We start from the raw sequence: 17770 nt of genomic DNA on the forward strand, positions 1-17770 counted from the left end.
TTCTGCGACCTGCACGTCTCTTCTAAGGGGCATTTAAACAGTCTTGTTAAGCTTCTGCGACTTTCACTATTCTTCCAAGGGGCATTTAAACCGTCTTGTTAATCTACTGTAACCTCCACCACTTTTCCAAGGGGCATTTAAACCGTCTTGTTAAGCTACTGCGACCTGCACATCTCTTCCAAGGGGCATTTTAACGGTCTTGTTAAGCTGCTGCGACCTGCATGTTTCTTCCAAGGGGCATTTAAACCGTCTTGTTAAGCTACTGCGACCATCACGTCTCTTCCAAGGGGCATTTAAACTGTCTTGTTAAGCTACTGCGACCTCCACCGCTCTTCCAAGTGGCATTTAAACCATCTTATTAAGCTACTGTGACCTGCAGGTCTCTTTCAAGGGGCATTTAAACTGTCTTGTTAAGCTTCTGTGACCTTCACGTCTCTTCTAAGGGGCATTTAGACTGTCTTGTTAAGCTACTGCGACTTGCACGTCTCTTCCAAGGGGCATGTAAACCGTCTTTTTAAGCTACTGTAACCTTCACCAATTTTTCAAGGGGCATATAAACCGTCTTGTTAAGCTACTGTGACCTGCACGTCTCTTCCAAGGGGCTTTTAAAACGCTTTGTTAAGCTATTGCGACCTGCATGTTTCTTCCAAGGGGCATTTAAACCGTCTTGTTAAGCTACTGCGACCTGCACGTCTCTTCCAAGGGGCATTTAAACCATCATGTTAAGCTGCTGCGACCTGCGTGTCTCTTCCAAGGGGCATTGAAACCGTCTTGTTAAGCTACTGCGACCTCCTCCGCACTTCCAAGGGGCATTTAAACCGTCTTGTTAAGCTACTGCGACCTGCACGTCTCTTCCAAGTGGCATTTAAACCATCTTGTTAAGCTACTGCGACATGCACGTCTCTTCCAAGGGGCATTTAAACTGTTTTGTTTTTCTACTGCGACCTCCACCTATCTTCCAAGGGGCATTTAAACCGTCTTATTAAGCTACTGCGACCTGCACATCTCTTCCAAGGGGCATTTAAACAGTCTTGTTAAGCTTCTGTGACCTGCACGTCTCCTCTAAGTGGCATTTAAACCGTCTTGCTAAGCTACTGCGACTTGTAGGTCTCTTCCAAGGGGCATTTAAACCGTCTTGTTAAGCTACTGTAACCTCCACCAATTTTCCAAGGGGCATATAAACCGTCTTGTTAAGCTACTGTGACCTGAACGTCTCTTCCAAGGTGCTTTTAAAACGCTTTGTTAAGCTACTGCGACCTGCATGTCTCTTCCAAGGGGCATTTAAACCGTCTTGTTAAGCTACTGCGAACTGCACGTCTCTTCCAAGGGGCATTTAAACCATCATGTTAAGCTGCTGCGACCTGCGTGTCTCTTCCAAGGGGCATTGAAACCGTCTTGTTAAGCTACTGCGACCTGCACGTCTCTTCCAAGTGGCATTTAAACCATCTTGTTAAGCTACTGCGACATGCATGTCTCTTCCAAGGGGCATTTAAACTGTTTTGTTTTTCTACTGCGACCTCCACCTATCTTCCAAGGGGCATTTAAACCGTCTTATTAAGCTACTGCGACCTGCACATCTCTTCCAAGGGGCATTTAAACAGTCTTATTAAGCTACTGCGACCTCCACCGCTCTTCCAATGGGCATTTAAACTGTCTTGTTAAGCTACTGCGACCTGCACGTCTCTTCCAAGGGGCATTTAAATCGTCTTGGTAAGCTACTGCATCCTGCAAGCCTCTTCCAAGGGGCATTTAACCCTTCTTGTTAAGTTACTGCTACCTGCACGTCTCTTCCAACGGGCATTTAAACTAAGCTAGGCATTTAAATTAAGCTACTGTGAACTAAACCGTTCTTGCAAGGGGCATTTAAACCATCTTGTTAAGCTACTGCTGCCTGCACGTCTCCTCCAAGGGGCATTTAAACCGTCTTGTTAAGCTACTGCGACCTGCACGTCTTTTCCAAGGGGCATTTACACCGTCTTGTTAAGCTACTGTGACTTGCACGTCTCTTCCAAGGGACATTTAAACGGTCTTGTTAAGCTCCTGCGACCTGCACGTCTCTTCCAAGGGGCATTTAAACCGTCTTATTAAGCTGCTGTAACCTCCACCACTTTTCCAAGGGGCATTTAAACGGTCTTGTTAAGCTACTGCGACCTGCACTTCTTTTCCATGGGGCATTTAAACCGTCTTGTTAAGCTACTGCGACCTGCATGTCTCTAACAAGGGACATTTAAAACGTCTTTTAAGCTACTGCGACCTGCACGTCTCTTCCAAGGGGCATTTAAACCGTCTTGTTAAGCTACTGTGACCTCCACCGCTCTTCCAAGGGGCATTTAAACCATCTTGTTAAGCTACTGCGACCTGCAGGTCTCTTCCAAGGGGCATTTAAAACGTCTTATTAAGCTACTGAGACCTGCACGTCTCTTCCAAGGGGCATTTAAACTGTCTTGTTAAGCTAATGCTACCTCCACCTCTCTTCCAAGGGGCATTTAAACCTTCATATTATGCTACTGCGACCTGCACATCTCTTCCAAGGGGCATTTAAATCGTCTTGTTAAGCTACTGCAACCTTCACGTCTCTTCCAAGGGGCATTTAAACTGTCTTGTTAAGCTACTGCGACGTCCACCGCTCTTCCAAGGGGCATTTAAACCGTCTTGTTAAGCTACTGCGACCTGCACGTCTCTTCCAAGGGGCATTTAAACCATCTTGGTAAGCTACTGCGACCTGCAAGCCTATTCCAAGGGGAATTTAAACCCTCTTGTTAAGTTTCTGTGACCTGCTCGTCTCTTCCAAGGGACATTTAAACCGTCTTATTAAGCCACTGCGACCTGCACGTCTCTTCCAAGGGGCATTTAAACCGTCTTGTTAAGCTGCTGCGACCTGCATGTCTCTTCCAAGGGGCATTTAAACCATCATGTTAAGATACTGCAACCTTCATCGCATTTCCAAGTTGCATTTAAACCGTCTTGTTAAGCTACTGCGACCTGCACGTCTCTTTCAAGCGGCATTTAAACTGTCTTGTTAAGCTACTGCGACCTCCACCGCTCTTCCAAGGGGCATTAAACAATCTTGTTAAGCTACTGCGACCTCCACCGCACTTCCAAGGGGCATTTAAACCGTCTTTTTAAGCCACTGCGACCTGCACGTCTCTTTCAAGGGGCATTTAAACTGTCTTGTTAAGCTACTGCGACCTCCACCGCTCTTTCAAGGGGCATTTAAACTGTCTTGTTAAGCTACTGCGACCTGCACGCCTCTTCCAAGGGGCATTTAAACTGTCTTTTTAAGTTACTGTGACCTCCACCTCTCTTCCAAGGGGCATTTAAACCGTCTTATTAAGCGACTGCGACCTGCACATCTCTTCCAAGGGGCATTTAAACCGTCTTATTAAGCTACTGTGACCTGCACGTCTCTTCCAAGGGGCATTTAAATTGTCTTGTTAAGCTTCTGCGACCTCCACCGCTCTTCCAAGGGGCATTTAAACCGTCTTGTTAAGCTACTGCGACCTCCTCGTTTATTCCAAGGGGCATTTAAACTGTCTTGTTAAGCTACTGTGACCAGCACGTCTCTTCCAAGCCGCATTTAAACTGTCTTGTTAAGCTACTGCGACCTGCATGTCTCTTCCAAGGGGCATTTAAACCATCTTGTTAAGCCACTGCTACCTGCACGTCTCTTCAAAGTGGCATTTAAGCTGTCTTGTTAAGCTGCTGCGACCTGCATGTCTCTTCCAGGGGGCATTTAAACCGTCTTGTTAAGCTACTGCACACTCCACCGCACTTCCAAGTGGCATTTAAACCGTCTTGTTAAGCTACTGCGACTTGCACGTCTTTTTAAGCTGCTGCAACCTGCATGTCTCTTCCAAGGGGCATTTAAACCATCTTGTTAAGCTACTGCGACCTACACCGCTCTTCCCAGGGGCATTTAAACCGTCTTGTTAAGCTACTGCGACCTGCACGTCTCTTCCAAGTGGCATTTAAAGCGTCTTGTTAAGCTAATGCGACCTGCATGTCTTTTCCAAGGGGCATTTAAACTGTATTTTTAAGTTACTGTGACCTCCACCTCTCTTCCAAGGGCCATTTAAACCGTCTTATTAAGATACTGCGACCTGCACATCTCTTCCAAGGGGCATTTAAACCGTCTTATTAAGCTACTGCAACATGCACGTCTCTTCCAAGGGGCATTTAAGCTGTCTTGTTAAGCTTCTGTGACCTCCACCGCTCTTCCAAGGGGCATTTAAACCGTCTTGTTAAGCTACTGCGACCTGCACGTCTCTTCCAAGGCTCATTTAAACTGTCTTTTTAAGCTTCTGCGACTTGAACGTCTCTTCCAAGGGGCTTTTAAACCGTCTTGTTAAGCTACTATAACCTCCACCACTTTTCCAAGGGGCATCTCAACAGTCTTGTTAAGCTACTGCGACCTGCACGTCTCTTCCAAGGGGCATTTAAACCTTCTTGTTAAGCTACTGCTACCTGCATGTCTCTTCCAAGGGGCATTTAAACCATCTTGTTAAGCTACTGTGACCTCCACCGCTCTTCCAAGGGGCATTAAACCATCTTGTTAAGCTACTGCGACCTGCACGTCTCTTCCAAGGGACATTTAAACCCTCTTGTTAAGCTCCTGCGACCTGCACGTCTCTTGAAAGGGGCATTTAAACCCTTTTTTTAAGCTACTGCGACCTGCACGTCTCTTCCAAGGGGCATTTAAACTGTCTTGTTAATCTACTGCGACCTCCATCTCTCTTCCAAGGGGCATTTAAACCATCCTATTAAGCTACTGCGACCTGCACATCTCTTCCAAGCAGTATTTAAACAGTCTAATTAAGCTACTGCGACCTGCACGTCTCTTGAAAGGGGCATTTAAACCGTCTTGTTAAGCTACTGCGACCTCCACCGCTCTTCCAAGGGGCATTTAAACCGTCTTGTTAAGCTACTGTGACCTGCACGTCTCTTTCAAGGGGGACTTAAACTGTCTTGTTAAGCTACTGCGACCTCCACCGCTCTTCCAAGGGGCATTTAAACCGTCTTGTTAAGCTACTGCGACCTGCACGTCTCTTCCAAGGGGCATTTAAACCGTCTTGTTAAGCTACTGCGACCTGCACGTCTCTTCCAAGTGTCATTTAAACCGTCTTGTTAAGCTACTGCGACCTGCAAGTCTCTTCCAAGGGGCATTTAAACTGTCTTGTTAAGCTACTGCGACCTCCACCTCTATTCCAAGGTGCATTTAAAGCGTCTTGTTAAGCTACTGCGACCTGCTCGTCTCTTCCAAGGGGCATTTAAACCGTCTTGTTAAGTTACTGCAACCTGCAAGTCTCTTCCAAGGCTCATTTAAACCGTCTTTTTAAGCTACTGAGACTTGCACGTCTCTTCCAAGGGGCATTTAAACGGTCTTGTTAAGCTACTGTAACCTCCACCACTTTTCCAAGGCGCATCTCAACAGTCTTGTTAAGCTACTGCGAACTGCATGTCTCTTCCAAGGGGCATTTAAACCGTCTTGTTAAGCTGCTGCGACCTGCATGTCTTTTCCAAGGGGCATTTAAACCATCTTGTTAAGCTACTGCGACCTCCACCGCATTTCCAATGGCCATTTAAACCATCTTGTTAAGCTACTGCGACCTGCACGTCTCTTTCAAGGGGCATTTAAACTGTCTTGTTAAGCTACTGCGACCTCCACCGCTCTTCCAAGAGGCATTTAAACCTTCTTGTTAAGCTACTGCGACCTGTTCGTCTATTCCAAGGGGCATTTAAACCGTCTTGTTAAGCTACTGCGACCAGCACGTATCTTCCATTGCGCATTTAAACCCTCTTGTTAAGCTACTGCGACTTGCACGTCTCTTCCAAGGGGCATTTAAACCGTCTTGTTAAGCCACAGCTACCTGCACGTCTCTTCAAAGTGGCATTTAAGCCATCTTGTTAAGCTGCTGCGACCTGCATGTCTCTTCCAAGGGGCATTTAAACCCGCTTGTTAAGCTACTGCAACCTGCACGTCTCTTCCAAGAGGGATTTAAACCGTCTTGTTTAGCTACTGCGACCTGCACGTCTCTTCAAAGGGGTATTTAAACCATCTTGTTAAGCTACTACGACCTGCTTGTCTCTTCCAATGGGCATTTAAACCGTCATGTTAAGCTACTGCCACCTGCACGTCTCTTCCAAGGCTCATTTAAACCGTGTTTTTAAGCTACTGCGACTTGCACGTCTCTTCCAAGGGTCATTTAAACCGTCTTGTTAAGCTACTGCGACCTGCATGTCTCTTCCAAGGGGCATTTAAACCGTCTTGTTAAGAAACTGCGACTGGCATGTCTCTTCCAAGGGGCATTTAAACCGTCTTGTTAAGCCACTGCGACCTGCACGTCTCTTCCAAGGGGCATTTAAACCATCTTTTTAAGCTGATGCGACCTGCATGTCTCTACCAAGGGGCATTTAAACCAACTTGTTATGCTACTGCGACCTCCACCGCTGTTCCAAAGGGCATTAAAACCATCTTGCTAAGCTTCTGCTACCTGCACGTCTCTTCCAAGAGGCATTTCAACCGTCTTGGTAATCTACTGCGACCTGCAAGCCTATTCCAAGGGGCATTTAAACCCTCTTGTTAAGCTACTGCGACCTGCACGTTTCTTCCAAGGGGGATTTAAACCGTCTTGTTAAGCTACTGCGACCTGCACGTCTCTTCCAAGGTGCATTTAAACCGTCTTGTTAAGCTACTGCGACCTGCACGTCTCTTCCAAGGGGCATTTAAACCATCTTATTAAGCTACTGCGACCTCCACCGCTCTTCCAAGGGGCATTTAAACTGTCTTGTTAAGCTACTGCGACCTCCACCTCTCTTCCAAGGTGCATTTAAACCATCTTATTAAGCTACTGCGACCTGCACATCTCTTCCAAGGGACATTTAAACCGTCTGATTAAGCTACTGAGACCTGCACGTCTCTTCCAAGGGGCATTTAAACTGTCTTGTTAAGCTAATGCTACCTCCACCTCTCTTCCAAGGGGCATTTAAACCGTCTTATTAAGCTACTGCGACCTGCACATCTCTTCCAAGGGGCATTTAAACCGTCTTGTTAAGCTACTGCGACCTTCACGTCTCTTCCAAGGGGCATTTAAACTGTCTTGTTAAGCTACTGCGACCTCCACCGCTCTTTCAAGGGGCATTTAAACCGTCTTGTTAAGCTACTGCGACCTGCAAGCCTATTCCAAGGGGCATTTAAACCCTCTTGTTATGTTTCTGAGACCTGCACGTCTCTTCCAAGAGGCATTTAAACCGTCTTGTTAAGCCACTGCGACATGCATGTCTCTTCCAAGGGGCATTTAAACCATCTTGATAAGCTACTGCGACCTCCACCGCACTTCCAAGGGGCATTTAAACCGTCTTGCTAAGCTACTGCGACCTGCACATCTCTTCCAAGGGGCATTTAAACCGTCTTGTTAAACTACTGCGACCTTCACGTCTCTTCCAAGGGGCATTTAAACTGTCTTGTTAAGCTACTGTAACCGCCACCACTTTTCCAAGGGGCATCTCAACAGTCTTGTTAAGCTACTGCGACCTGCACGTCTCTTCCAAGGGGCATTTAAACCGTCCTTTTAAGCTACTGCTACCTGCATGTCTCTTCCAAGGGGCATTTAAACCATCTTGTTAAGCTATTGTGACCTCCACCGCTCTTCCAAGGGGCATTTAAACCATCTTGTTAAGCTACTGCGACCTACACGTCTCTTCAAAGGGGCATTTAAACCGTCTTATTAAGCTACTGCGACCAGCACGTCTCTTCCAAGGGGCATTTAAACCGTCTTATTAAGCTACTGCGACCAGCACGTCTCTTCCAAGCGGCATTTGAACTGTCTTGTTAAGCTACTGCGACCTGCACGTCTCTTCCAAGGGGCATTTAACCTGTCTTGTTAAGCTACTGTGACCTCCACCGCTCTTCCAAGGGGCATTTAAACCATCTTGTTAAGCTACTACGACCTGCACGTCTCTTCCAAGGGGGCTTTAAACTGTCTTGTTAAGCTACTGCGACCTGCACGTCTCTTCCAAGGGGCATTTAAACCGTCTTGTTAAGCTACTGCGACCTGCTCGTCTCTTCCAAGGGGCACTTAAACCGTCTTGTTAAGCTACTGCGACTTGCACGTCTCTTCCAAGGGACATTTAAACCGTCTTGTTAAGCTACTGCGACCTGCACATCTCTTCCATGGGGCATTTAAACCGTCTTGTTAAGCTACTGCGACCTGCATGTCTCTACCAAGGGACATTGAAACCGTCTTGTTAAGCTACTGCGACCTGCACGTCTCTTCCAAGGGGCAATTAAACAATCTTGTTAAGATGCTGCGACCTGCATGTCTCTTCCAAGGGGCATTTAAACTGTCTTGTTAAGCTACTGCGACCTCCACCGCTCTTCCAAGGGGCATTTAAACTGTCTTGTTAAGCTACTGCGACCTGCACGTCTCTTCCAAGGGGCATTTAAATCATCTTGGTAAGCTACTGCGTCCTGCAAGCCTCTTCCAAGGGGCATTTAACCCTTCTTGTTAAGTTACTGCTACCTGCACGTCTCTTCCATTGGGCATTTAAACTACCTTGTTAAGCTACTGTGAAATAAACCGTTCTTCCAAGGGGCATTTAAACCATCTTGTTAAGCTACTGCTGCCTGCACGTCTCCTCCAAGGGGCATTTAAACCGTCTTGTTAAGCTACTGCGACCTGCATGTCTTTTCCAAGGGGCATTTACACTGTCTTGTTAAGCTACTGTCACTTGCACGTCTCTTCCAAGGGACATTTAAACGGTCTTGTTAAGCTCCTGCGACCTGCACGTCTCTTCCAAGGGGCATTTATACTGTCTTATTAAGCTACTGAAACCTCCACCACTTTTCCAAGGGGCATTTAAACGGTCTTGTTAAGCTACTGCGACCTGCACTTCTCTTCCATGGGGCATTTAAACCGTCTTGTTAAGCTACTGAGACCTGCATGTCTCTACCAAGGGACATTTAAAACGTCTTTTAAGCTACTGCTACCTGCACGTCTCTTCCAAGGGGTATTTAAACAGTCTTGTTAAGGTGCTGCGACCTGTACGTCTCTTCCAAGGGGCATTTAAACCGTCTTGTTAAGCTACTGCGACCTCCACCGCACTTCCAAGGGACATTTAAACCGTCTTGTTAAGCTACTGCGACCTCCGCCGCACTTCCAAGGGACATTTAAACCGTCCTGTTAAGTTTCTGCTACCTGCAGGTCTCTTCCAAGGGTCATTTAAACCGTCTTATTAAGCTACTGAGACCTGCACGTCTCTTCCAAGGGGCATTTAAACTGTCTTGTTAAGCTAATGCTACCTCCACCTCTCTGCCAAGGGGCATTTAAACCGTCTTATTAAGCTACTGCGACCTGCACATCTCTTCCAAGGGGCATTTAAACCGTCTTGTTAAGCTACTGCGACCTTCACGTCTCTTCCAAGGGGCATTTAAACTGTCTTGTTAAGCTACTGCGACCTCCACCGCTCTTCCAAGGTGCATTTAAACCATCTTGTTAAGCTACTGCGACCTGCACGTCTCTTCCAAGGGGCATTTAAACCATCTTGGTTAGCTACTGCGACCTGCAAGCCTATTCCAAGGGGCATTTAAACCCTCTTGTTAAGTTTCTGTGACCTGCACGTCTCTTCCAAGGGGCATTTAAACCGTCTTATTAAGCCACTGCGACCTGCACGTCTCTTCCCAGGGGCATTTAAACCGTCTTGTTAAGCTGCTGCGACCTGCATGTCTCTTCCAAGGGGCATTTAAACCATCATGTTAAGCTACTGCGACCTCCACCGCATTTCCAAGTTGCATTTAAACCATCTTGTTAAGCTGCTGCGACCTGCACGTCTCTTTCAAGCGGCATTTAAACTGTCTTGTTAAGCTACTGTGACCTCCACCGCTCTTCCAAGTGGCATTTAAAACATCTTGTTAAGCTACTGCGACCTCCACCGCACTTCCAAGGGGCATTTAAACCGTCTTTTTAAGCCACTGCGACCTGCACGTCTCTTTCAAGGGGCATTTAAACTGTCTTGTTAAGCTACTGCGACCTCCACCGCTCTTTCAAGGGGCATTTAAACTGTCTTGTTAAGCTACTGCGACCTGCACGTCTCTTCCAAGTGGCATTTAAACCGTCTTGTTAAGCTACTGCGACCTGCACGCCTCTTCCAAGGGGCATTTAAACTGTCTTTTTAAGTTACTGTGACCTCCACCTCTCTTCCAAGGGGCATTTAAACCATCTTATTAAGCTACTGCGACCTGCACATCTCTTCCAAGGGGCATTTAAACCATCTTATTAAGCTACTGTGACCTGCACGTCTCTTCCAAGGGGCATTTAAACTGTCTTGTTAAGCTTCTGCGACCTCCACCGCTCTTCCAAGGGGTATTTAAACCGTCTTGTTAAGCTACTGCGACCTGCTCGTTTATTCCAAGGGGCATTTAAACTGTCTTGTTAAGCTACTGTGACCAGCACGTCTCTTCCAAGCCGCATTTAAACCGTCTTGTTAAGCTACTGCGACCTGCATGTCTCTTCCAAGGGGCATTTAAACCATCTTGTTAAGCCACTGCTACCTGCACGTCTCTTCAAAGTGGCATTTAAGCTGTCTTGTTAAGCTGCTGCGACCTGCATGTCTCTTCCAGGGGGCATTTAAACCGTCTTGTTAAGCTACTGCACCCTCCACCGCACTTCCAAGTGGCATTTAAACCGTCTTGTTAAGCTACTGCGACTTGCACGTCTTTTTAAGCTGCTGCGACCTGCATGTCTCTTCCAAGGGGCATTTAAACCATCTTGTTAAGCTACTGCGACCTACACCGCTCTTCCAAGGGGCATTTAAACCGTCTTGTTAATCTACTGCGACCTGCACGTCTCTTCAAAGTGTTATTTAAAGCGTCTTGTTAAGCTAATGCGACCTGCACGTCTTTTCCAAGGGGCATTTAAGCTGTATTTTTAAGTTACTGTGACCTCAACCTCTCTTCCAAGGGGCATTTAAACCGTCTTATTAAGCTACTGCTACCTGCACATCTCTTCCAAGGGGCATTTAAACCGTCTTATTAAGCTTCTGCAACCTGCACGTCTCTTCCAAGGGCCATTTAATCTGTCTTGTTAAGCTTCTGCGACCTCCACCGCTCTTCCAAGGGGCATTTAAACCGTCTTGTTAAGCTACTGCGACCTGCACGTCTCTTCCAAGGCTCATTTAAACTGTCTTTTTAAGCTTCTGCGACTTGAACGTCTCTTGCAATGGGCATTTAAACCGTCTTGTTAAGCTACTATAACCTCCACCACTTTTCCAAGGGGCATCTCAACAGTCTTGTTAAGCTACTGCGACCTGCACGTCTCTTCCAAGGGGCATTTAAACCTTCTTGTTAAGCTACTGCTACCTGCATGTCTCTTCCAAGGGGCATTTAAACCATCTTGTTAAGCTACTGTGACCTCCACCGCTCTTCCAAGGGGCATTTAAACCATCTTGTTAAGCTACTGCGACCTGCACATCTTTTCCAAGCAGCATGTAAACAGTCTAATTAAGCTACTGCGACCTGCACGTCTCTTCAAAGGGGCATTTAAACCGTCTTGTTAAGCTACTGCGACCTCCACCGCTCTTCCAAGGGGCATTTAAACCGTCTTGTTAAGCTACTGCGACCTGCACGTCTCATTCAAGGGGGACTTAAACTGTCTTGTTAAGCTACTGCGACCTCCACCGCTCTTCCAAGGGGCATTTAAACCGTCTTGTTAAGCTACTGCGACCTGCACGTCTCTTCCAAGGGGCATTTAAACCGTCTTGTTAAGCTACTGCGACCTGCACGTCTCTTCCAAGTGTCATTTAAACCGTCTTGTTAAGCTACTGCGACCTGCATGTCTCTTCCAAGGGGCATTTAAACCGTCTTGTTAAGCTACTGTGACCTCCACCGCTCTTCCAAGGGGCATTTAAAACATCTTGTTAAGCTACTGCGACCTGCAGGTCTCTTCCAAGGGGCATTTAAACCCTCTTATTAAGCTACTGAGACCTGCACGTCTCTTCCAAGGGGCATTTATTTAAACTGTCTTGTTAAGCTAATGCTACCTCCACCTCTCTTCCAAGGGGCATTTAAACCGTCTTGTTAAGCTACTGTGACCTGCACATCTCTTCCAAGGGGCATTTAAACCGTCTTGCTAAGCTACTGCGACCTTCACGTCTCTTCCAAGGGGCATTTAAACTGTCTTGTTAAGCTACTGCGACGTCCACCGCTCTTCCAAGGGGCATTTAAACCGTCTTGTTAAGCTACTGCGACCTGCACGTCTCTTCCAAGGGGCATTTAAACCATCTTGGTAAGCTACTGCGACCTGCAAGCCTATTCCAAGGGGCATTTAAACCCTCTTGTTAAGGTTCTGTGACCTGCACGTCTCTGCCAAGGGGCATTTAAACCGTCTTATTAAGCCACTGCGACCTGCACGTCTCTTCCAAGGGGCATTTAAACCGTCTTGTTAAGCTGCTGCGACCTGCATGTCTCTTCCAAGGGGCATTTAAACCATCATGTTAAGCTACTGCGACCTCCAACGCATTTCCAAGTTGCATTTAAAATGTCTTGTTAAGCTACTGCGACCTGCACGTCTCTTCCAAGGGGCATTTAAACCGTCTTGTTAAGCTACTGCGACCTGCACGTCTCTTCCAAGTGTCATTTAAACCGTCTTGTTAAGCTACTGCGACGTGCAAGTATCTTCCAAGGGGCATTTAAACTGTCTTGTTAAGCTACTGCGACCTCCACCTCTCTTCCAAGGGGCATTTAAAGCATCTTGTTAAGCTACTGCGACCTGCTCGTCTCTTCCAAGGGGCATTTAAACCGTCTTGTTAAGCTACTGCAACCTGCAAGTCTCTTCCAAGGCTCATTTAAACCGTCTTTTTAAGCTACTGCAACTTGCACGTCTCTTCCAAGGGGCATTTAAACCGTCTTGTTAAGCTGCTGCGACCTGCATGTCTTTTCCAAGGGGCATTTAAACCATCTTGTTAAGCTACTGCGACCTCCACCGCATTTCCAATGGTCTTTTAAACCGTCTTGTTAAGCTACTGCGACCTGCACGTCTCTTTCAAGGGGCATTTAAACTGTCTTGTTAAGCTACTGCGACCTCCACCGCTCTTCCAAGGGGCATTTAAACCTTCTTGTTAAGCTACTGCGACCTGTTCGTCTATTCCAAGGGGCATTTAAACCGTCTTGTTAAGCTACTGCGACCAGCACGTTTCTTCCAAGGCGCATTTAAACCCTCTTGTTAAGCTACTGCGACTTGCACGTCTCTTCCAAGGGGCATTTAAACCGTCTTGTTAAGCCACAGCTACCTGCACGTCTCTTCAAAGTGGCATTTAAGCCATCTTGTTAAGCTGCTGCGACCTGCATGTCTCTTCAAAGGGGCATTTAAACCCTCTTGTTAAGCTACTGCAACCTGCACGTCTCTTCCAAGGGGGATTTAAACCGTCTTGTTAAGCTACTGCGACCTGCACGTTTCTTCCAAGGGTCATTTAAACCGTCTTGTTATGCTACTGCGACCTGCATGTCTCTTCCAAGGGGCATTTAAACCGTCTTGTTAAGCTACTGCGACTGGCATGTCTCTTCCAAGGGGCATTTAAACCGTCTTGTTAAGCCACTGCGACCTGCACGTCTCTTCCAAGGGACATTTAAACCATCTTTTTAAGCTGATGCGAACTGCATGTCTCTCCCAAGGGGCATTTAAATCAACTTGTTATGCTACTGCGACCTCCACCGCTCTTCCATAGGGCATTTAAACCATCTTGCTAAGCTTCTGCTACCTGCACGTCTCTTCCAAGAGGCATTTCAACCGTCTTGGTAATCTACTGCGACCTGCAAGCCTATTCCAAGGGGCATTTAAACCCTCTTGTTAAGCTACTGAGACCTGCACGTCTCTTCCAAGGGGGATTTAAACCGTCTTGTTAAGCTACTGCGACCTACACGTCTCTTCCAAGGTGCATTTAAACCGTCTTGTTAAGCTACTGCGACCTGCACGTCTCTTCCAAGGGGCATTTAAACCATCTTATTAAGCTACTGCGACCTCCACCGCTCTTCCAAGGGGCATTTAAACTGTCTTGTTAAGCTACTGCGACCTCCACCTCTCTTCCAAGGTGCATTTAAACCATCTTATTAAGCTACTGCGACCTGCACATCTCTTCTAAGGGGCATTTAAACCGTCTGATTAAGCTACTGAGACCTGCACGTCTCTTCCAAGGGGCATTTAAACTGTCTTGTTAAGCTAATGCTACCTCCACCTCTCTTCCAAGGGGCATTTAAACCGTCTTATTAAGCTACTGCGACCTGCACATCTCTTCCAAGGGGCATTTAAACCGTCTTGTTCAGCTACTGCGACCTTCACGTCTCTTCCAAGGGGCATTTAAACTGTCTTGTTAAGCTAGTGCGACCTCCACCGCTCTTCCAAGGGGCATTTAAACCGTCTTGTTAAGCTACTGCAACCTGCACGTCTCTTCCAAGGGGCATTTAAACCATCTTGGTAAGCTACTGTGACCTGCAAGCCTATTCCAAGGGGCATTTAAACCGTCTTATTAAGCCACTGCGACCTGCACGTCTCTTCCAAGGGGCATTTAAACCGTCTTGTTAAGCTGCTGCGACCTGCATGTCTCTTCCAAGGGGCATTTAAACCATCATGTTAAGCTACTGCGACCTCCACCGCATTTCCAAGTTGCATTTAAACCGTCTTGTTAAGCTACTGCGACCTGCACGTCTCTTCCAAGGGGCATTTAAACCGTCTTGTTAAGCTACTGCAACCTGCAAGTCTCTTCCAAGGCTCATTTAAACCGTCTTTTTAAGCTACTGAGACTTGCACGTCTCTTCCAAGGGGGATTTAAACCGTCTTGTTTAGCTACTGCGACCTGCACGTCTCTTGAAAGGGGTATTTAAACCGTCTTGTTAAGCTACTATGACCTGCTTGTCTCTTCCAAGGGGCATTTAAACCGTCATGTTAAGCTACTGCCACCTGCACGTCTCTTCCAAGGCTCATTTAAACCGTGTTTTTAAGCTACTGCGACTTGCACGTCTCTTCCAAGAGGCATTTCAACCGTCTTGGTAATCTACTGCGACCTGCAAGCCTATTCCAAGGGGCATTTAAACCCTCTTGTTAAACTACTGCGACCTGCACGTCTCTTCCAAGGGGGATTTAAACCGTCTTGTTAAGCTACTGCGACCTGCACGTCTCTTCCAAGGTGCATTTAAACCGTGTTCTTAAGCCACTGCGACCTGCACGTCTCTTCCAAGGGGCATTTAAACCATCTTATTAAGCTACTGCGACCTCCACCGCTCTTCCAAGGGGCATTTAAACTGTCTTGTTAAGCTACTGCGACCTCCACCTCTCTTCCAAGGTGCATTTAAACCATCTTATTAAGCTACTGCGACCTGCACATCTCTTCCAAGGGGCATTTAAACCGTCTGATTAAGCTACTGAGACCTGCATGTCTCTTCCAAGGGGCATTTAAACTGTCTTGTTAAGCTAATGCTACCTCCACCTCTCTTCCAAGGGGCATTTAAACCGTCTTATTAAGCTACTGCGATCTGCACATCTCTTCCAAGGGGCATTTAAACCGTCTTGTTAAGCTACTGCGACCTTCACGTCTCTTCCAAGGGGCATTTAAGCTGTCTTGTTAAGCTACTGCGACCTCCACCGCTCTTCCAAGGGGCATTTAAACCGTCTTGTTAAGCTACTGCGACCTGCAAGCCTATTCCAAGGGGCATTTAAACCCTCTTGTTATGTTTCTGAGACCTGCAGGTCTCTTCCAAGGGGCATTTAAACCGTCTTGTTAAGCCACTGCGACCTGTATGTCTCTTCCAAGGGGCATTTAAACCATCTTGTTAAGCTACTGCGACCTCCACCGCACTTCCAAGGGGCATTTAAACCGTCTTGCTAAGCTACTGCGACCTGCACATCTCTTCCAAGGGGCTTTTAAACCGTCTTGTTAAGCTACTGCGACCTTCACGTCTCTTCCAAGGGGCATTTAAACTGTCTTGTTAAGCTACTGCGACCTCCACCGCTCTTCCAAGGGACATTTAAACCGTCTTGTTAAGCTACTGCGACCTGCACGTCTCTTCCAAGGGGCATTTAAACCATCTTGGTAAGCTACTGCGACCTGCAAGCCTATTCCAAGGGGCATTTAAACCCTCTTGTTAAGTTTCTGTGACCTGCACGTCTCTTTCAAGGGGCATTTAAACCGTCTTATTAAGCCACTGCGACCTGCATGTCTCTTCCAAGGGGCATTTAAACCGTCTTGTTAAGCTACTGCAACCTGCCCGTCTCTTCCAAGGGGCATTTAAACCATCATGTTAAGCTACTGCGACCTCCACCGCATTTCCAAGTTGCATTTAAACCATCTTGTTAAGCTACTGCGACCTGCACGTCTCTTTCAAGCGGCATTTAAACTGTCTTGTTATGCTTCTGCGACCTCCACCGCTCTTCCAAGGGGCATTTAAAACATCTTGTTAAGCTACTGCGACCTCCACCGCACTTCCAAGGGGCATTTAATCCGTCTTTTTAAGCCACTGCGACCTGCACCTCTCTTTTAAGGGGCATTTAAACTGTCTTGTTAAGCTACTGCGACCTCCACCGCTCTTTCAAGGGGCATTTAAACTGTTTTGTTAAGCTACTGCGACCTGCACGTCTCTTCCAAGTGGCATTTAAACCGTCTTGTTAAGCTACTGCGACCTGCACGTCTCTTCCAAGGGGCATTTAAACTGTCTTTTTAAGTTACTGTGACCTCCACCTCTCTTGCAATTGGCATTTAAACCGTCTTATTAAGCTACTGTGACCTGCACGTCTCTTCCAAGGGGCATTTAAACTGTCTTGTTAAGCTTCTGCGACCTCCACCGCTCTTCCAAGGGGCATTTAAACCGTCTTGTTAAGCTACTGCGACCTGCTCGTTTATTCCAAGAGGCATTTAAACTGTCTTTTAAGCTACTGTGACCTGCATGTCTCTTCCAAGCCGCATTTAAACCGTCTTGTTAAGCTACTGCGACCTGCATGTCTCTTCCAAGGGGCATTTAAACCGTCTTGTTAAGCCACTGCTACCTGCACGTCTCTTCAAAATGGCATTTAATCTGTCTTGTTAAGCTGCTACGACCTGCATGTCTCTTCCACGGGGCTTTTAAACCGTCTTGTTAAGCTACTGCACCCTCCACCGCACTTCCAAGGGGCATTTAAGCCGTCTTGTTAAGCTACTGCGACCTGCACGTCTTTTTAAGCTGCTGCGACCTGCATGTCTCTTCCAAGGGGCATTTAAACCATCTTGTTAAGCTACTGCGACCTCCACCGCTCTTCCAAGGGGCATTTAAATCGTCTTGTTAAGCTACTGCGACGTGCACGTCTTTTCCAAGTGGCATTTAAAGCTTCTTGTTAAGCTAATGCGACCTGCATGTCTTTTCCAAGGGGCATTTAAACTGTATTTTTAAGTTACTGTGACCTCCACCTCTCTTCCAAGGGGCATTTAAACCGTCTTATTAAGCTACTGCGACCTGCATGTCTCTTCCAAGGGGCATTTAAACTGTCTTGTTAAGCTACTGCGACCTGCACGTCTCTTCCAAGGCTCATTTAAACCGTCTTTTTAAGCTTCTGCGACTTGAACGTCTCTTCCAAGGGGCATTTAAACCGTCTTGTTAAGCTACTGCAACCTGCACGTCTCTTCCAAGGGGCATTTAAACCATCTTGGTAAGCTACTGTGACCTGCAAGCCTATTCCAAGGGGCATTTAAACCGTCTTATTAAGCCACTGCGACCTGCACGTCTCTTCCAAGGGGCATTTAAACCGTCTTGTTAAGC

This window comes from Phyllobates terribilis, unplaced genomic scaffold (genome assembly GCF_046119375.1).
Source record: "Phyllobates terribilis strain yellow unplaced genomic scaffold, ASM4611937v1 Scaffold_15__1_contigs__length_34870131, whole genome shotgun sequence".
In the NCBI taxonomy this organism is placed as follows: domain Eukaryota; kingdom Metazoa; phylum Chordata; class Amphibia; order Anura; family Dendrobatidae; genus Phyllobates; species Phyllobates terribilis.